A 22771-nucleotide genomic window follows, 5' to 3' on the forward strand; every position below is an offset into this window, starting at 1 on the left:
ATGCAAATAATATTTGATGTAAATTCTGACCCTATTTGTTCCTTACAGCACGGCGGACTTCCCCGCGCACACGTCCCTTAGGACGGATTTTAGTAGTTAGAGTGTGTTTTCTTGCTGGGAATTCTTTACCGGCTGTCGCACATGTTAACATGTTAAAATGTTTGACAGGAATATTTTACAATCGACTACCAGCAATTCCCCGCCGATTACCCTAGTTTTTGACGCGTCCACAATGCACCAACTTCATTGTGCATTCGCACGCATGCGCACTACGCGACTTTCCCTTTCAGACCTATTTTGATCGTTTAGAACTTTAGAATATCTGGCTATGGAAGGAATTTCATGACACAACCATCTACTCGCCTGCAGCGAGGAACACTAACCGGTGCATGTCAACATTGGAGCTTTACCTGTCTTATATAACTTCTTACTTTATTTCTGCTCTTTTGTTCTTCCTCTGTAGACCTACCCTGACAACGACGACGAAATACGAATTAGTCACGCCCGGGTACGGCTTCTTCGTCCGAGGTATATATTTTGCTTACCTATAGAGTGAGATAAAAGTTTGACTTACCTATAGTGAGGCGAAACTTTGACTTACCTAAAGTGAGGCAAATATTTGGCTCAGCTATATATATATATATTGATAGGTAACTAAGTATGTCGCCGTAACAAATTCCTGCTCCAAGCCCGTGTCTAAAGTCGGTAAACAATACTGATAGCTCGTACCACTGGATGTTATTCACGTAAGGGTTTATTGTCCCAAACAGATTCAAACCTGTTGAGAACCAACAACTGCATTTTACAAACGATACTTTTGCATTTCAACATACAATGCAGTTTACAACTACTATACTAGAAAGTGTGAAACTAAAGATTAATGATGGTCTACTCGACGTAAAATGGCCATCAAGGCAACTCCTACAAACAGCGTGACATTGCTATTCACCAAGGCAACTTTGTGATCAGATTCTATAGCCATACTCCACGCATGCAAAGTCGCAGACGTAACGGTTGTAAATGGCAATTGAACAAACAACACAACCTTCTTACTACAGTGGCGGCATTTACTTTGGTTCCTGATAAGTGTGCAGCAGTAATGCCATACTACTCGCGCCCATGCTATTATTTACAGGGATACACATACACGCCCGTACCGAACGTAAACACACACACAATGATAATTATCTGCCTAAAAGCCTCCACCCCCTCAGTCCCTATCATACTGTCATATAACTGCTTAATTGGTCCAAGCCCTTCGTGTGAATGGTGTTCTATACTCAATCACAACATTATAAAAAACAGTGATATCTAGACATATAACATTGATTACATCCTGCTCACCAGTGGCATAGCATAACTATTGTCGATGGTAGGCCTACAAGCCAAACCGGTTGAAACTTTGAAATTTAGGCAAAATCACTGCAAGCTAAATCATCTCGTGGCCACAGGCACTTGAAGCGTTTCAATAAAATATAATGCTAAATAAATACGAAATCTATTTACTACCAAATTCTTAATGTTTCTATAATCTCTTTCACCTATTATTGCCGACAGTTTCCTGTAAATTCCGTCCAAATCCTATTTGCAACATGCGTTTGCGGCCGCCATTCCTCACGCACCCAACGTCATATTGCCAACCACATGCCAACCATGACCGTGCCAACGTTGGCCCAACGTTGACCCAACGTCATATTGCCAACCGTGACCGTGCCAACTAAATGCCAACGTTGGCCCAACGTAAGCATGCTATCTGGGCTGGTTTCACGATTTGCTGCGCTGGAATCGAGCTCCTATAGCATCACTCAAAAATGCTGAGAACATACTACATACTACTTTTTCGTAGCTTTATTTATGGCATTATGTTTTGCGTCACACATGTTTCTATATTTAACTATATCTGTGATATGTATGTAAGAGTTTATGACATGATCGATCTCGTGGTGTATGACTCATTAACGTTTCACTCGTTGCATTACCAAAAGTTTTTATAGTGCATTAGAATATGGCCAACGTACTGCAGGCGGGTTTGCAGGATTATATAAATTTAAGTATTTAAAAATAAAAGCATTTTGCACATTACTCAATCTTACACATTTCGTTTTAGATTTTCTATATGTTTTTCGATTTTAATCACCATTTACAGTAATTACCTTTACTATTACGGCGATACGCTCGCTCACTTACACATAATCATTTGTTTTTAGGCAAATCATATGAACGATGAATAAGAATTCCATGGGTCCTCGGGTGTGTGCGTTGTGCTTAACTTTGTCTCCCTCCCGGAACAAAATTGGTTAGCTCCTGTATCGCGACATCGCTTCATGTTATCGCGATACGATAAAATCGGGTTCATCAACAGTTTATAATGAATTTAATCATTTTAATCATTTTTGTTATGAAGGGACGAATTAAAAGTTCTCTCGTTGAATTCCATGTGAGAATTCTATCTAAAAAGTCCTTGTTTCTCTATATTTATTTATTTATTTACTTATTTATTTAAACTGTTAAATGCAAGTCTACGATGGATCACGCGTGATGAGCGCGTGAACGACGGATCACGCGTGATAAATTATGAAATAACGGTCGAATTTTTAATATCTTTGCAACTTTTATTAGTCCAAATCTTATTACATAGGATACGAGTAACGTGCCTGCTGTAAAACTTGTAGTAAAAAAGCGTTACAAATTGTAACCGAAATCTGCTTGTGGCAGTGGTAGATTGAGCCCATGAGCGAGAGCGCCATCTGTCGTGGAGTTTGCCATTGCTCCGCTCCTGTGGCGCCATCTACCCGACGGTGACGCAAATTCTCTGTCTGGTGAATACAAATACTAATATTTGCAACTTAAAGCTTTATACTAACAGTTATACATGTAATGACGTAAATATCGAATTAATTAACCTAGTAGAAAACCTAGCGACACGGGTCGTTTAACGTTAGCATAACGTCATAGTTATTTTAGTCAAAAATAGCCCAATGTAACAGCAAGTGAAAGTTGTCCTAAGAAAACCCGTATCACTGGAACGACCTCGAGAGAAAGATACGTACGACACAGCAGGACGTCTACACTGGTGCGAGTTTACGACCATTATTAGGCCGACGCACGCCGCACCAGGAGAAGAAGTGAAAGTATGACACAATGACATTTTGAAAGTTATCACCTTAACAAGGCTGAGAGAAGCATCTCCACTGGTTGATGGCGCGTGCCGACACATTAAAGAACAAACAATCAAACACCGCCGACCAATGTGAACTATGAGAAACATTTGAGAACATGAAATGAACCGCCGCGATTTCCACACGGCCCAAGGTGACGACTTATGACAAACCGTTGCCGCAGGGCGCGTGGCTCGCACGTGCCGCGCGCGTGCCATAACAGAAGAAAATAAATAATCGAGTGACACAGCGAGACCTCTAACATCAGTGTCGCACAGATTTTATAACCCAAGCCGGGGTTAATGTCGTGCGATAATTCACCATTGGCGAGCCGAACACGCCTCGTGCACGTGGCAACAACGATATGGCACTATGACATTTTAGTACCCATAGAAGGCTACCCGACAAGGGCGTCGAGAAACATCTATCGATGCCTCCACAATATCTACAAGGACTCCGACCGTCGTTCTCACGCTAGAGAAGGAAGTCTCTCACCTTCAGTTGTCCATAAAATTCTGGAGAACGACACAGGATTGCACCATCATGCAACTAGGCCTTGACCACACTTGGACCATGCATTCCTTACAGATGCATAACTACCGAACACTTTGGACAGAGAGACAGACACAGTTCCACGGTGCTAACAGTTCTCGACGCTGTAACCACCAATACTGTGCTCTCGCTCTTGCTGCTCGCTGCTACCGTTGCCGCCGGACACCGCCGCCTGACGGAAGACTCCACGCTCGTAAATATAAACTGCATTTGTAAACCAGTCGCTTTGTCTGTGATGTGCTGCGCTGTATAAGAAGATTCAGGGGCGGATCCGGGGGGGTCGAAGGGTCCGGGACTCCTCTTTTTACCCACAAAAAAGGAAATAAGAAGCATACCACAGTGCCGGCACGCCGACGCACCACCGCACGCCGCAGCGCACACAATAACACCATGGCATGATCACGGCATCGGCCCAGCGTGCCTCACGCCCACACGTCTCCCTGCTCCCTCGTCCGCGCAACACGCGGCCACGACACCCACATAGCACACACAGCTGACATACACATCCTCCACGCCGGCTTCCTCCTCCACCGAATTCTCCCCCTGCTCTACCTCGCTCCCTATTCTTTCCATTTCTCCTTCCCCACGCACCTCCTCCAACACACACACTCTCCAGTTCTCCAACCCACAACAGTTCTTCCCCCTCTTGCTACTTCCTCACAAAACATCACATCTCCACCACACACCACCACACTCACCCGACACTCACCAACCATACACTAGACACACCCAGGAAACACCAGACATACCGTCTTCTCAGAGCAGAACACACACATCGTGCATAAACAACACACTACGCATCGCACGGCCTGACGTCACGCAACGCACCAGACACGCACATTCACGTCACAAAGAGACACGTAGCGCCAGTTGAGCTAACATTATTATTTGTGATATAGGTTTTTGTATTGTCCTTAAAAGTTGAACTAGTGCCGGTTTTGCTCAACGTTGTTGCATGAGATGGCGCTACAATTCGGCAAACTGTGGCAAGGTATACATTTTCAGTGATCGAATGATTCGATGCGTGAATGGCGAAGTGATTCGATTGGCGTGGATCAAATGATTGCGACCTGCGTGAATGCGATGATCTCGACTGCGCATCATTGTATCACACACGAACATTGACTCGCGGCACCCGACCGACATCCAGTCACCCACACACAGCACGCATGTAGCGGAATTCTCTCACCGCGCCCAGCGCACGGGAGTCGCAGACATCCATGGTCTGCGATGTCGCCGACGCGCACTCCGACATACACTAACTATTCACGATGCACGCATCGAATCATTCCGAGACTCGCACACACACACACCACACATCACTCTCACGATGCGGTGAATCGAATGATTCGATGCGCAACACACACACACTGCGAGACCATAGAACACACAACACAATTACAGCACGTGCACATGCCATCACACTACGATTCACGCCATCGATCATCTACGATCCTGAAGACTTTATACCTTGCCCACGTTTTCCGAACTCTAGCCGCCATCTTATCCACAACTTGAGCACAAAACACCGAGCACAAAGCTAGCATAATCAACAACTCTACTCACACATCTAACAATCACAAAAAACCGTAATATCACACACAAAACACCACTACAACTCAAAACTCGACATTAAACATGACAATCTATCTACTAGTTAAATTCATGGGCAGATACGCGGAGATGGATGGTAGAGGTATGGCGCGAGGAAGAGCGGAAGAGGTAGAGGAGAGTGGGAAAATAGTGGAGGAAGTAGAAGAGGGGGAGAAGCTGGTGGACAGAGGGGCGAGGAGGTGTGGGGAAGGAGAGAGGGAAGAATAGGGAAGGAGGTAGAAAAGGGAACTTGGTGGAGGAGGGAAGCGGGGGAGGAGGTGGCGGAGGACGCAGGAGCAGACACCCGGTATGCGTAGAGGCAAGGGAGGGATCGCAGGTGGTGAAGCACGCAAGAGAGGGAGGAAGGGAGGGAGGGGTCGGCGGTCGAGTGGTAAGTGAGTGAGAGAAGAAGGGAGGGAGGAAGGGAGGAACGGGGGGGAAAGTGGTTTGAAGCGGCGCTTAACGCCCACTGGAAGAAGCCGTTGAGATTTTAAACCTCAAAACACGAACCAAGTATAACGCAACCGAATGTTGGTATAGTCATGCAACGGGATAGACGGTGAGGTATCATAAGGGACTATATGATCGCTCGAGGAGAAATGGTCACAGGGACGCAAAAAACGAAAGAAGCCAAGTCAGTCTTGCACCTATAAATTAGCAGAAAGACAATGGGTAATGCATGAGAGAGAACATGTACTCATATACCTCAAGCGCATATCGGTATGGTAGACGCCACGAGCTACTCGGGTCTCGCATTCTAGAGAAAAATCAGCCGGATATAAAGCCCAGCGAGACTAAGGGAAATCGAATATTGAGTCTGGGCTCATCGCTAGTCAGGGTAAATGCATAGATGGCCTACATAGCTGGCATATGCCACATCTCTAGACACATTCAATTCGAACGCTTAAGAGTGCAGGCGTAATGAAGTGCAAGGATCAGGACTAAACGGACATAAATGCTAATGAGAGCAAAGGGTCAAGCTAAGAGCGAAGATAGCATCGCATAAGCGTTGATGAAATGGGTTCAGGCAGAGAGCGAGACGAGATTAAATACGTGTTGAGACAAGCAACGTGGTCAGAATGACCAACTACTGTCAAATCGCATTGTGGTAGCCAAGGGAATTAACGAACCAAATCGAGCGAGAGCATGATTGACTGCTCACAAAGCAGTTGTTCGACGCTATATCTGCGCAGTGTATAGAAATACACGCTGCTGCGAAGAGAGAGGTCTTATACAGTGACTGGGCATACTCCTCTATTCGGTCAGGTGGGCTAAAGGCTTCACACATGTGGCAGGCATCAATCACCTAAATAAAGGACGCACTATGTAAGCACGGAAAAAACTATCAGCTTCATATACTGCTGGACAGCAGATCAAACGCAATTTAGGTCAATGGGGCAGTTAGGATGGGCAGTGTGAAGGATGTCACCATAACATTGATATCTACGTCTAACTCGCGGAATGCTCACGCGCACGGTGAAGGAGTGGCAACGGTACGAAGTGGAGGAGGGTCAAGACGAGTGCGCGAAGCACCTATGGTCCGTTAACGCTCAAGTTTTGGATACACAAAGGCGCACGACTCTAGCGTCATCACAAGAAAGATATAGCTCTTCAGTGCTGGAATAGTTTGGACATGTGGGCCACGCAGGCTAACAATGTTCTCGAAATCATTGGTCTATTCGAGCAATTGTCCGCAGGGCAAACAGCATTTGGTTGCATGATTTTAACCGGGTTGGTCCTTAGAGAGCTCTAGCACATCAGCTAAACAGCCAGCCGTTTTTACTTACGTAGGATTAGATTGTTTTAGACCATTCTACGTGAAGCTGGGCAGATTCAAGAGGTAAAGAGCATATGGATTGTGTTCACATGCCTCACCCACACGTGCCGTGCACATAGAGAAGTTAAAACAGCTTGAAACTGACGCGTTCGCTTAACGGATTTAGAAGTTCATGTCGAGAAGAGGTCAGCCTGAAAAGGTTTGTCTGACAAACGGGACAAACACCTTTACGCTTCGAGGTGTGGTCGAGACGCGGTGAGCTTTCAAATAAGGCATGAGCTAATCTAAACGGAGGGTCATCCCTAGTTCCTCCGACACTGTCGCTAGTTCTAAAACCGTGGTAAACAGACGCATTACTTCTAAGTTGCGAGCAAGGACTCAAGTCGGATGGTGTGGGGGATCGGGCTCTTGGGTGGGTTAATCACTAGTTGGCGACTATGCATACGCACATAGTAAGGGCTGGCCATACTATGAGAGAAACGTATTGGGAATTCGATTTCATCAGGAAGGTGTTTGCAATGCCTCTGCTGCGGCGGGAATCACCAGAGCTGACGGAGCGAAGTGGCTGGAGAACGCTATTCCTGCGAAGTACGAAAACATTATCAACAGTCGGGTGCCTATGCACCAAGAGCAGCGATGATGTAAGGTGATTCGAGAGCGGCTTACGGCGCTAACATCTTTTATTGCTACGAGATGGCGGCTACGTTACCTCGCCCGGCACGTGCGGATACGCAGCGCATGTATCCTAGGCGTTGCGTCACGTACGCATCTCGGCGATCAGTTCTGGGCGCAAGTGGGTGAAAAGAACTATTAGAACACCTCGCGGCAGAGCTGCCAGCGTCGAAGGGCGGCGTAGAAAAATCTAGAGCCACAACAGAATGCAATGTATTTGATGCGGAAATCGGGAAACAGGAACATCAACGATAGGAAATCGCAGGTTAAGAATGCTGGGTTTTGTTTCGTCGCACAACAGGAATGATAACCACCCCTAAAACAAGGGACCCTAGGATATAGGCCTCGATCCAGTGGGGCTCTCACTGTGTGAAGCCTTGAAGAATGTTGCAATATTCAAGTTCACGGCCGGCATAAGAGAACGTGTCTCACGTACTGTCTCATCTCACTATGCCATGTCACCCTCCTGGTAAAAATCGCCACTGTATAAAGTGACAGCGAGGTGAGCGCAAATAGCCTTAGGAGAAACGCGCGCTCGTATAAGGCCAGGCAAAGCCTGATCCGAGTCTTCAACACGATTTGGTTATGTATGACAATGTAACACTGCCGCTTAAAATGGTGGGACATATCCTCCTATAAGTGTTGTTATACTTTGTGTTGAATAGCGTATGAATATCAAGGTGGGGAGTGCCTGATCTCACTTACTTCAACATTTTCTAGCTATGAAATGTGTCACTCTAGAGCTTCTCGTCTAATGTAGATCTATATCTTAAGTCAGCTGGAGTTCAGCCAGTGTTAATTCTTCCGTGCGTGTCTCTGTCATTTATAATGGCTATATCACAATCTATAGTGCTGTGCGGTTTTCTGAGGGCCTCGTTACTAATATTGGTTTATTATAGGTCATGTGACTCGCGGGTTTCCGCTTGTCGCGGAGATAGAATAATGTTTATTTGGACTAAAGCGGACTAGATTGTGGCTGTTGGTCTTGTTCAGGGCACTCATTTGCTCGCATGACGCCAGGGTCACATAATATGTTACGCAGTGCGTTGCATAACCGGAGTGGTTTATAAGCATCGACGATGCATAACTATTCTTTCATCGATGCGAAAGACAGTCCATGTACACGGACTATTTCTGTAAAGGCTTTACGTCGGTAATTTTGTGAAATATTCACTCGGATAATAATTATTGAAGAATCTTTTATTATATTTATAGTAGAGTTCATTGTATTATAAAACTCATCAAACGCTCTCGCGATGTATACTGTAAAGTATCAAATGAGCCGAATTGTAGATCTATTGCGAGGGTTCAGTACAGTAAAATTGATAATCGCAAGGTGAGTAGATGGGCATTATCTCTTCGCTAATTTTTTTTACACAGAGATTAATATTTCCTAGAAGCAGTACGTGGTGCAGGTCATTACGCCAAAATCAATACAACACGCACTGCGCACCGCACGTGTTTGAGTAATAGGGAAATTGTGCGCAGATGATAACAACAAAGATAGCCCCCAAGGAGTTGGCGCTACTTGAATTAACCGTCAACTCGCACGCGAACGTACACCACCATCAGATTCGATTATAATGAAATTCGCGAAACAATTCCCAGTCCGTTTTCGACAACACCTCCCGCCCACCCTCTCCTAGCGCCATGACCGAAGGCCTCTTAAAAAACCCTAGAATATATTCGTGGCTGTATTACAACAAAATCTACCAGGCGTAAGGTCTTAAACAAAGTAAATCCATCCGAACTGGATCTGGTTCTAAGGAGTGCATAGATCACTGAGAAGAGTAGGAGTAGAGCGGACATAGGAGCACGCGAGAACACGTTGAGGGGAAGGAGGAGGGGAGAAGGTGATGGACGTGGTCTTGGTCTAACGGGCAAAGAGGGGGTTTGTGTGTTTGAGTTATTGGACTCATAAAATAAAGAACGCAATTGTATATATGTATTTTTTTATTACTATGTGGTTTGAGTGTTAAATGTGGTAGCGATTTAAAAGGACGAATGCATTTAACGGCGAAGGACCAAAAAATTTGACTGCCGCGCCCTTTTCCAAACAGCCTGGATGTCGAGGAGGAGGGGAGAAGGTGATGAGTAGCCCGGTGTGATATGTATAATGGGGAGTGATCAAAAGGAGTAGAGAGAGATAGTAGAGACATTATATAAGGGATAGAATGTGAACAGGTTAGTTAGTATTTACAGATTAGAGTGATTAGGATGGGCGTATTTGCTAACGGAGTAGGGGGGACGTGTGCGATGGAAGCCGACGGTAGGTGTAATAAAGGAGGAGAGAAGGGCGTAATGGAATTGTTAGGTGCATTATGATATGTTTCAATTGAGGAAGGAATAGAGTAAGCTGTTTAGTAATATGCTGTGGTTATAGCATTAAGGTGAGGCTGTCGTGTGGCTTAAGTGGCCATCAGCACACGTACTGTGCGTGCACAAGACGAACCTGGGGACACACGCTATACGGATTACAACAGTGCGGAAAAGTGCACGGGCCTCAGAGCTCCGGCTATATGATAGAAGAGCATGTTCCCAAGAAAACAAACGCGCAAGAAGAAATAGGAGTCGAGTGTGAGTACAGCGGGGAGCGAAAGAACATGTTATCTATTGGAGTTAATATGGTAGTGTCATAATGCGGAAAGTGAAGGAAGGGAAAGGACGAGAAGACATTGAGATGTCCGAGGACGTGAGGAAGAGGAAAGTTAGAAGAGTAGAAGTGAGCAGACTAGGTGTATTTGAAGTATCGTGAGTTAGAAGGAGAATATCTAGAGGTGAGAGAAGAGTAGGGTAGAGATGGAGAGGGAAGAAAGGTGTATGTTAAGTAGGAGTGGGTTGAACACTAGTAAGGGCGAGTATACGTATGGAGGATTAGGAGGGTGGATTGGTTGTACTGATACAACGACGTTGTTTTATAATTAAAAGGAAAGAGACGCGAGATTCAAGTAGAGAGATGTGTTGTATGACCAGTAGTGTATGCGTAGTCAATGAGGCCAGGGAAGACGCAAAGAGAGACGGTATAGAGTGAGGGAGATTAGAAAGGACATTTGAGAAGGAAGGTTTTAAGTATGTTCAATGGAGTGTAGGAGTTGAGGGTGAAGCGACCGCACGGGGTATTGGGCACGAGAGTGAAGAAGAGCGTGAGGCGACACAGGTCGGCAAAGGTCGACTGGGTGTTAAAGGCGAGGTCAAGCTCGGTGTTGCACGTGTGGCGGATCCCTCTCAGCAGGCCAGGAAGCGGAGCGTATGGCTCACAGGAGCAAGCACGGGGGGGGCTGTGGCGTTCAAGGTTCGCGGGACCTATCAGAGCTGGCCGTCGTGATGGGAGGAGCACCAGCGAGTTCGTGGCACGAATGTCGAGAGCAGACGCGGGAGAGTAATGCGTATGTCATGTAGCAACAACAGGAGGGAGGCGGACGAGTGCGTAGGGACGAGGAGGGGAGAAGTCGCTGGCCGATGTCGTAGTAGCAGCTAGAGCAGAGCTTGCGCGAGGTGAACGCAAGTGGTTGATGAAGCCGTCGATCTAGCAAGAGCCGTAGCCTACGATGTAACGGAGCAGTCATGTATCTTCATAGTCATCGCGGATGGGGTCAAATCGTCCCGAACACGGGTGATCGGCGGTAGGGTGAGGCCGGACACGGGGAAGGAGGATGGAGGCGAGAAGGTCGATGGAGGAAGAGGAGGAGGAGGAGGAGGAGAGAGATGAAGGGTGAATGGAGGGAGGCAGCTGCAGAGTGAGTTGTGACAGGATTCGCGCGGGATCAGAGGTGAATTGAGACGAGAAGCCAAATGGTACAGAGCGCGAAGGGGTAAGTCCTGTTCTTACAGGCAGCACTGTGCGCGAGGGGGAGCAAAGGCTACGGAGACGGGTACGCCAAAAGGCCTAGACGTATAGTGAGTTGCGTGGAGAACATGTGGTGAGGGTGGAGACGGAGACCGGGGGACAGGAAGAAATATCAGCAGAGTGGGGGTACGTGTCAGGGTGGGAAAGCGGCTGTCCGGATCAACAGTCACTACGCGGTTGTATGTGAGGCGTCCCGCAGGCTTACAGCTGGAAAAGCAACCAGTTTTGCCGGGAGACGTTGGTCTAACGGGGATTTTTGGGCTCGCGGGCGCAACGTTGGCAATGTCATTTTGCCAGGACGATTAAGGCGCGCAGCAACGGATTGGGAGAATTGCGCGTGTACTGACGGGCCGAAGAGGCAGTTGGGCTCCAACGTACATGATTGGCCGGGAGCAGACGTTGGGCCCAACGTCATTTAGGGCCCAAACGTTGGCCCAAACGGATTTTGGTCGGCGGGCCGGCCCAACCGTTTTTTGGCAGCGCCGACGTTGGCCCAACGGAGTTTCTTGCTCAGCGCGCCAACATTGGCCAAGCGTCATATGCCACCGTGGCCCAAGACGTCTTTGACAGCCAGACGTGGCCAAACGGTTTTTTTTTGCTCAGGGGCGTGCGAAACGTTGATTTTCCCCTCAAACACTCCCTCTTTGGTTCTCCCTCTCCACGACACACCCACACCCACACAGCGACACGACGCGCGCGCGCGAGGAGGCACACACCCGCCTCTCATCTCTTCTCTCTCTCTGCTCACTCCACACACGGATGCGCGCGCCACCTCTTTCTCTCTCCCTCTCTCCTGACGAGCATACACACTCGCCTCTCTGGTTCGCTTCTCTCTGATACAGTACACACTGCCCTCTCTGGTTCTCTGTCTCTCTCTCCGTCACACACACACAAAGAAGACACAAACACGCACACACACCCTCCCTCCTTTTCTCTCACACACACACACACCTCTCTCTTCAGACACATACACACTCCCGTGCTCAGTGAGGATCTCTATGTCTCATGTGTACATCGCTACTGAATCTCACGCAGAGCAAGCAGTGATGAGACTAGCACGGGCGCGCACGCCAGCGCAGCACAACCTGTCTCTCCTCGTCTCTCTCTCTCGACACATACTAACTCCCTCTGGTTCTCGCACTAACGAACGCGCACGCAGCACACAGGCGCAACCCCACGCAAGACACAAGGAGAACAGGGCACACGATCTCCTCACGTCTGCTCTATCAACAGCAGACACAACAGCGCACAGCACCAAACACACACACACACACACACACACACGAGCACACAGCGACACACACAGAACAGCACACGCACACACACAACACACACGACAGGAAAGAGGAGGAGGAGGGGGAGCAGCATACTCAAGGTGCAATTAATATTTGGGAAGGTAAAATTCTGACCACTAGTTGTGGCCTTAGCAGCAAGCGCCGGACTTCCCTCGCAACGTCCACGTAAGGTAGTTTAGAGGGTAACGTTTGTACCAGGTGTATTACTTCGACCTCTGGTGTTGTTATAGAAGATTGCAACGTAGGGGAGCAGGTCGCGCACACTCATAAGAGGTGGCACTACACAGCCACGAGAGAACGACAGAAGGGAGGAGGAGGAGAGAAAGTGACGGAGGAGGGAGGAGGCGCTTGGCAGGACGACGAGGGAAGCAAACGGAGCTCGATAGGAAGAGAAGACAGCACACACACAGCACACACAACATATCTTTTAGTTTGCCTGGTGTGATGGATAAAGACGCCATGGTTCCCAAAGCCACCCAACACAGCGCAGAAGCAGCTCGAGACGGTCCCATACCGTGCACAGGTTACATATTGCAATTTATGCGGGAGGAAATGCACATGACAGAGAGGCAATATATGCGACTGTTTTTGAATTGACTCCGCTCTGGTCGAAATTTGCACTTGAAGAAAAACTGTTGTGTTTAGAGAATTAGATCAGGGGGAGTTATGCCGTCACTTTGTAACGAAGCAGAAGAGACACATCTCACAAAAATTTGTGTCCTATCTATCTGAGTGCTAAACTGTCTAAACGTTATGCGCCTGCTCTCATATAGTTTGACGGCCACTTGCTAATGATTTCACGAACAGAGCCGCAAGCCTATCAGTCCACCTACACTAATCCGCGTCTCCGTGTACCCCCTCTCTATCTTTTGGGACATTATCGACTCGACAAGGGTCCGACATGTACTTTCAAACTAAACCAATTTTGATTTCTTTCTATTGTCACAACAACGCGCCTAAAATTGCGCACTTAGCCTAGGATCATGTTTACTAAATGACTTTTCGATGCCGAGAATGAGAGAGATCCGATCTGCGGAAGCAAGTCGCACAGTAAGCCACACTCATCGCGTATGCATTCTCTACCGAGGCTGTCGCATACATAAAGAGAAGATTTAGCGTCTTGACGGAATATAAAGGTCCCAATGTCAGGTCATCTCACCTATAAGCAATTCCCCGCCGATTTTATCCACTGCTTAGCATACTTGTATGAGACAGGCCTGCCACAAGACTAATTAGTAACATACTAGTATCCAACTCATTGTGGCATTCGCTCCCTAATGCATGTCGTCAACTATTCGATCGATTTTTTGCAGGGCCCCTTTCAGACACCTAATTTGTGCCCGTCGTTTAAAGAAACTTTAGAAATCTCTGGCTGATGGGAATGAATTTCATGACCACACCATCTACTGCGCTACCTGTAGCGAGGAACACTAACCGGTGACGTGCTCAATCGATTGAGCAGCTTAACCTGTCCTTATATACCTTCTTAACTTTATTTCTGTTCTTTTGTTCTTCCTCTGTAGACCTACCCCTAGCACCCGTCACATACCACTCTCCCTACTATTGACAGCACGTCCTACCGACGAACCGCTCAAGCATACTCCTCTCGCTAGCCCGGCCGACAGCCTGATTGAAGCTATGGTCGCTATCATACTATCCTACAGACCGCGAGTGCCGTTAATCGAAGCATACCTCAGGGGGCTCCGTCACGACGCACTGATAGGGGGCCGCATGCTTAATCTATGTCATGTATTTTTACTGTGCACTTCACCTTGCTGTCGCAATATTCAGAAGTGATAAAAGAGTAGATAAAAGAATTAACTTGACTTAATTTAATAGTGAGGCTCAATAACTTAAATTCAACTTATAAACCAGTTAAAATAGTATAAGGAGAACAAACTCAGCTATTATGACTCTAAGCTGCATATATATATATGAGAGTTGTTTTTAACTAAAGTAATAATTTTTATATATAATTGAATGCAATATATAAATGATTTAAATTTTATTTGATGTAGAGAAAAGAATAAGTAATCAGTGGCTCGGCCGTAACAAATCCGACTTGCTCCTAAGCCCATTCGCCGCGCGTCTGCATATAAGTATCACCGGTAAGGTCCACACTCATTACACTACATTTAATATGTCACACATTTATAGAGCTTATAAGCTTAGATCAGTTATAACAAATTGCTAGTACAGAATGTACAAAAATACAAACTATAATTATTTGGTACATAATGTTTAAACACGAATACAAAGTATTTAATTATTATTATTTGAGTTAGTTATCGTCATAGTTGGAACAGATGGAGAGGGAAATAATATGCTAAGTACTGAAGCAAGTTAATTATGTACGCTGGTTATGTGAATTTAATTCCGTTAAAAGAGATCTGACTATAAATTTGTTAATTGTAAAATATTTGACGATTCGCACAACTCATATATGCCTAATAGTAAGAAATCCTTACTATATCAACGAACGTTTGTTTTCATGATAAAGTCAAACTCGATCAAAGTAAGAGATCTTTTAATTTATTTCAGTCATCCGAAATTATGCAACATTCGAAGAGTCATTGAAGTCAATGTACGATTTTTATTTCGCTCATTGAAGAAAAAGTTTTAATGTTAATTCGTTATTTAGTGACCCATGCACGCTGGTCGCGTTGGTCGCGCTGGAAGTAGTGGGTCGCCTGCAGCTAGTTTGGCCAGGCCTCTGGGTGTATGAAACGAATGGAGACGCGTGTACCCACCATGTGGCGCGAGACTCACTCATCAACCGTGCCACTCTCACGCGAAACACTGCGTTCAGGGTCGCGACCCTCACAAAAAGAGCTGGCCGTCGGATGGGGACACGAGGCACCAGCAGCGTGTGTGGCGCCGAAGGTCTTCCGACTGAGTAGCAGACGCGAGAGTAATCGCGCGTCATTCCTAACTGAGTCTCCTGCGTGGGACCACGAATTGTCTCGCCACATTTCTTTCCTGCGGTCTAGTATGAGTGTCTAGTACGATCAACACAATTTGTGAAGCCCCGTCGAGTCTAGCAACCGTAGAGCCGACGATAGCCTCAGTCAGAAGCACAGATATTCATCGTATAGTCACCGGAATGGGTTGTCCAAATGATCCGAACACGGTGATTAAGACGTGCGAGCTAGTTGCCGATACGAACGCTGGCAGCTTCTTTACTAGAGACTTTGGTCCGCATCGGTGAACAAGATCCAACATGAGTATCCGCGAGGGTATATGTTTCTTCCGAGTCCAAGTCTGATGCCTGCAGGCAAAGCTTAGGTGACTGTGACGCCAACGCTAGCTATGCGCATCAGAATTTACATTGTGAGGTATATCTTTGTGCCCACACAGAGCCAGGGAGAAAATAACCAGCCAGGTGGGGGTCGTTCAGCGACGAGGCGACATAAAGAGGGCTGACCGTCGGACAACACAGTCATTGCCGCAGGCTGTCTAGATAATGAGCGTCAACACGGCAGAGTTGTTGTTATCAGAGCTGAGTATAAAGCAGCAGTTCCACAACGCACTACGATACAAGCACCCGGCACAGGAGAGAACAGGGCACTATTTTGCCTAGAATTGTCTCACGTTTTGCCCTTGCGGTGCTGAACCAGGACATCGTAGGCTTATATAGCATCTAGCGTCACTATAACAATGCTGAGAACAGCAGCACACGACCTAGATTTGGATAATCAGCGGCAACACCGCCCGACTCCCAACGCACACTCAACGAACGACTAGACTAACCTAGCACACACGAGGAAATGAAACCATCTCAATGTTATTTTTGCAACACCGTGTCCATGTCGACGTAATTATGTTTAAATCGAGAACACCAGAGTGGAAGAACTAGAAGGCTAATTTAAAAAATATGACCGAAAAATAACGTGATTTTCTCGAATTAACCACAGAACCATTCCTTATTTACATTCATTTCTATTTAAGACAGGGTTATCGCATTGGCGCGTCTCTTCCCGTTCCTTCTCTTAACAACATCAACATTAAGCTATAGTACAGTATAATAGCTATCTAAAAGACCTATATACTAACTACTGTCCACGGCTTGCGCTCAGTATATATATATACTTAAACGGCTACGGCGGGAGATTACGTATTTGTCACGCTTTCGCGGTGTGGCTGTGTGGCGTTAATTATGTGTGTATATGAAAGTCCGGTAATTGCAATTTTCCGGGTTAAATAATATATAGTTACTAAGCTTATAGCGGCCGAATAAGATATTGAAGTAGTTTAATTGTACCTTAAAAGCAAGGCTGTATGAGTTTGACATATTTATATTGAAATATATGTATATACATCTATGTCAGATAATAGACAATATATTTGTTGATATTACTCTATTTTATAAGTTAAACGTTTTATTCATCAGTATTGAGGCTCCTCAGGTTTTATTTGGCCTTTACACATTATTTAAATCTCACTCATGCTTCCACTTATTTCGAGAGCTTAGTTTCACACGTTAGAAATATCCTACTAGGGCCTACTGTGATCCGAGAGCGCGGGGTCAACGCACAATATAATGGCCTGGTTCTTATAAGAGCAGTTCTCGGTAAATTTTTGCAGTCAAAACCCCTAGGCTGTATGGCGAAGTTTACACATTTTCGAAGCGACACACGCAACGTAGCAGCGCCACACAGTGTAAGGTTACACCAAGCAAAGAAGTGGGTTCATGTATTATCCGAGTGTATAATAAGAGTTATCTCATATGTAGACCACTGCCAGGCCGAGGCGTTGCGGGGGAGGGGAGAGGCGTCCATAGGAGGGCAGCTGCTTCCCCTATGATTTTGGACGCAAATTAAAAAAATAAATTGTTATAAGCTAAAAGAAATTGTCTCGTAGTCCAGACATGAAGGGTACAGTACTCAACACGTGCCTCAAAGCTACAGAGCTCCTAGGATTTGCTAGACTATGGCTATATGTGTGAGCAGCGGTTTGCATTGCTAGTTTCGTTTCTCCACCCGCTGGCAGTGATTTAAATACTACATGGCCACTTCTGAACTCACACCACCGGGGGTAATAACGCTTCATGTTCACTTTTCCAGCTAACTGGCAGAGAAGCGATGGCTGTAGCAATTTTTCGTTCGTAATAAAGTTCGCGATGCACGCGACAGGGCAAGCATCGGCCGCACACGAATGACAGGAGCGCATAACCTCCAGGTATGTATGCTTAGATGTGCCGCACCCACCCTACTCCGACCCCGCCGTTATGCTGAGTTGGTTTACTCATGAGGGTACGCCTATTGGCACCAGGCGAATGCCGTGCATCTTCAGTTTGTGCAGAGCTTGTATTAATAATAAAATCGTGCTTGGTCGCACCCACAGTCAGCTACTACGCCTTCGTACGAAATGACTTGTTAACATCATTGCTATGTGAAGTTCATTCTTTAATCAGTATTAATGTACTAATATAGATAATGAATAGATACTATCTAGATCTGGCGCCGTGACAGAAGCCTGGCTGTCCCCATATATCACACTCAGATACTATGCGAGTCCACAAAAGCAGTTTTGAGTATATGTTATTGCTCCTGTATTTCCGGCATGCTCCGTCTCGTATAAAACGACATATAACCTTAGAAATATTAAATATCCTTCTAGTTTAGTGACCAAACTTCATCTATAACTACTGGCGGTAGCCTATGAGCCGAGCTCAGGCAAATGCGCGGCTAAGTAAGGTTCGTACTCGCCTGGTCCACTTAAACGCATTGCGTTGTCATCTAGTAAGCGGGTCCGTCCGCCCGCAATTTCCTGTCTGACGCGCGGGATTGCCTTGAATGGGCAAACTGATTAATAAGAAAACTTAGATCAGTAATCAGCGAGCGTACACTCCCGGATTGCGGGTGTCTACGAGGAAATGATGAAATTTGGTTTGGAATTAGGTTGTGGACGAATTTTGGACCTAACTATATGCATCACTGGCGGCGCTACACATAGTACTCGCACGGTGTCATAGCCAATGGGGGGGGGGCATTTCTAGCGTGGATCCGATGGTCATGCCTTAGCTGTACATGTGAGCCAGAGCTTACCAAGCGAGTTACTCTACCTAACAACTCGAACACGGGAGCTAGCATATATGGTTCGATATTAGACCTTACGTCATCGAAGAAGAAACCCTGTGAAATAGCAGGGAGGACAAGAGAAAGAAGCGTGCGAATGATGCTTCTGAGGCAGACCAGCACAGTTATCCAGGGGACGCTAAATAAGCAGGAATCAAGCGAAGAAGAGTTATAAGATATTACTCCCACCTAGCCTTCTTATACACACCGCGTTATATTATCCATCTGAGCGACGCTGATTGCTCACAGCTCTAAATACCCTTCAAAATATTATTATCCTTGCAGCAACCCGCAGTCGAATACGCACTAGGCCCCATTTAATAGCTTCGCCCACATTAGAATTACCATTCGAGCGGGCCGATATATGCCGCGTGCACGCTCTAGCACCCTCAAAATACCACTATCCTTCTTCTACACCCCCCCCCATTACTTTTTATAGTCTGGCGTGTGAACCGCTCTCACAACTTCGGACCTCTCAGAAAACACGACCTACTTTTACTTCCCCCCACCACATACGTCCCATTACCTTGTAAGCTGCCGCGTTGACGCTCACTGCAGCTCTACCCCTCGAATCACGACACCGCCTTTTTTTAACATCCCTCTCCCCATTAAACCTTTCGCACGCTGCCGATTGATAGCCTTCACAGCATCTACAGTGCCTTCGAATATCTCACAGCTACTATATGCTACAAGCACCCATATATTCACCTAGTCATGCGCGAGCTGGCCAGTTGACTGATGGACCTCAATCAGCTCTATAAAATAAATACACACCATGCGAAAACACTAACCAAGGTATGTCTATTGTTTCACATATATATACTAATAATAATAAATGGACACCACCCGGTTCAATTATATGTTATCAGTTAGTATAATTCCATAAAATAAGTTATATACCTTCGGGAGCGAGCTGCTGTAGTGCGTATTGGGCAGGACAATGTATGTGTGTGCTGACTTACACTGACGGCTATGGAGGTGGGTCACAGTTGGGCCGGATACTCGCCTGCACAGCATGAAGTAAGGCATCGGAGCACCATATTTGCGATAAGGAAGAGTGCTGTCGATGGAGAGGACCGAGGGTCTGAGCTTGGAGGCGCGTGCTACTCCGTGCGTCCAGCCCTTAGGAGACTTTCTTAACGCGGATCACGCTTTCGAGCGTACTTGCTATAGAAAATAGATACGTACATGGCCCATTCGGTGAAGACGCCGCTTCGCCGTGCAAGGTACCTGCCGACAGTACTTGTAGACGGCGCAGAGGCAACGTCGAGATCCGAGCCGCGCCGTTGCCGAATATAGCGAGAGGAAGCATTCGAAGCGTACCGCAGAATGCGTGTCCATGCAGGCTAGGTATCAGTATCGAAACGTACAGTTATGGAATACGTGAAGCAGAGTCATGTTAAGATACCCTGGGAATACTACAAAGGACGAGCGCGAACGTGCGGATGGCCATGCATATAGCCACGACGGGTTTCCGATGTTACCGTGACGATAGCTCGGAACCGCACCGTGCGTGTCGGAGCATTGCATCGGCGTTCACAGCTACAAGTTTGGTATCAGAAAGCCTGAGATAGAGACACTATCGTCCGTTCGCGGAAATGATCATCGCCGGGCACCAGTGCACCAAGTCGCTTGTCCGTCGCTTGATCGTGGCCCTCGCGCGTGCAAATACCGTCTTCGGAGACTAGATGATGCATCCATCGTTAATAATGCCGGCGTGAGCCACGCGGAAAAATTTGACACTAAGGCGTGCCCTAATCTTCATGCGTCCGCCGTTCGCGTCGCCTCACAGGAGCTGCGGAATGTGCTTTGCAAAAGCTCGAGAGATGCGGTACTGAAAATACAATGAGACGAAGGTTTTTTTTTGCAGACAGCCCGAGCAAATTGTGGCATGAAAATTTTCTGTCCGTCTTAGTCTCGGCAAAAAACGCTTCCGCAATTATATTTGATACGAACAATAAATCTCAGACGGTAAGACGAAGATTTGCGAGGAAATTTGGTTTAATTCCGTCATCGACACGGCGAACAGAGAGGCGTGCGCGTATAAATTGTAAAACAACGAACTGTGAAAAGTCACTGAATGACCTCAATCTAGCCCTATACGTCATGGCAATTATCAACGATATCGAGTATCATATATGGACAGTAATCAGTGAAGATGTAGCTCGACACTAGAAACGGTCTTGCTAGGATTAGAAGACCTGTATAGACAATCGGTCCACGCAGCCTGGCTCAGGCTCAGGAGATGTAGTCCTGGAGAAACTAACCTTCGGAACTACCAATCTTAACCTTAAACTCCACAAACTTGAGAAATTCTAAGATCGAGAGCTCTATAGGAATCGTTCTGCGGTGGCACCGTTCGCGCGCGTTAGACCACCAAGATATGCTTCCTCGATCTGCTGAAGTAAAATCCGGTGTGAAAATGAATAACGTGTATAGAAAGGCAATGTCAGAAGAGAGCCCAACTTGTTAGGAGACTCTGCGCTTGTTATCCATGATAATAGCCGCATGTGTTATGTGCGACTTGGTAGATGTATGGCAAGGTGGCCTCTTTTGTTCTAAGTAATTCGAATGAGAATATATATAGAAAATAAGAATAAAAAATAAGAATGACCTAATAAAAGAAGAATGTTATAAATACTTGCAAAGGAAAATCTCAAACGTTATCCTGTCCTCTGTACACTCTGAGGCAATATCAATGATTTCGTGCTCCACAAAACACTAGAGTTGCTTGCTCCGAGAACACCAAACGAGGAGTTCCCTTGCCAGGAACTAGTTTCCGTGGCAACGCAAACTGAGTTCTATCTTAGCCACCATATACCGCGGTGTATGCTGGAATCTTAGTTTCGTGAGCAAGAACTAGGTATTTGGGGACACAAGAGTCAACCTCTAAGGTTTTCCATGCAAGAAACCACTCAACAGCACTGTTTGCGCCATCTTTGTTGTAACACTACATTCGTGAGTCACTTCCCCAAAGGTTCTTACGACTCCGACGAAACCAGGTTTCGTGCTCACGCAAAAATCCTCACACAAGTTCCTTGCCATGAAAACTTAAAAGGGTTTGTTTTTCACGTGGCACTGAGAACCTGCGGTGGTTTCTAGCCTAATAACCGCAGTTATAGCTGGAATCTCAGTTGTACTGTCTATAGAAGCAAGTAAATCTAAGGTTTTGGGAGAAAGCAAGAACACACAAACTTCGCAACCGACAGCCATATGATAACATCATGGAATCATCAAGATAAGCCAATAGTATTTTACGAGTCGACGTCAAAACCCTAGTTTGCTGAGTCGATGAGCTATATGGCAGAATTGTTGATCCGTATCTAGGAATTCGTGATCCACAGAGGCAGACCCAGTCAGCGTCAGTTCAGGATAGATCCCACTCGGGCCAACTGCTCAGTAATACTTGATTATACTTAATGCCATTGCATGGCTGTGGGTGGCACTATAGCTCTGCATTAGTGATATTGTCTAATGAGGGAAGGAAATAGTGCCCGAGCGGTACGAGTAAATACGCACGTACAACCGCTGGTATCAACGACGGCTATCGCCGTACAGCACGACAAACAATTGCCTACAGGGGCGCTGTACACGCACTGCACGCGGCAACAAGCCGCACACCACGTACACGCACGTAACAACGCACGTCACCGGGTAGCACGCCGTGCACGCGGTACACGCACGTGCACGCACGGTACACAGCGTGTGCACGCGCCTGTACGCCGGGTACACCGCACGTACACGCTGGTACAGGCCACCGTGCACGCGGGTACACGCTGGTAACGGCACGTACACGCGGG

The 22771-nt window shown here is 46.5% G+C and overlaps 1 protein-coding gene across 1 annotated transcript in view; it reads left to right on the forward strand.

Annotated features, from left to right (window-relative positions):
• Nucleotides 1–22771, forward strand: part of LOC106815488 (coagulation factor IX-like) — a 42787-nt gene that overhangs the window by 10492 nt on the left and 9524 nt on the right. The window lies entirely within an intron of this gene.

The sequence above is a fragment of the Priapulus caudatus genome, unplaced genomic scaffold, assembly GCF_000485595.1.
Source record: "Priapulus caudatus unplaced genomic scaffold, Priapulus_caudatus-5.0.1 Scaffold1127, whole genome shotgun sequence".
In the NCBI taxonomy this organism is placed as follows: Eukaryota; Metazoa; Priapulida; class Priapulimorpha; order Priapulimorphida; family Priapulidae; genus Priapulus; species Priapulus caudatus.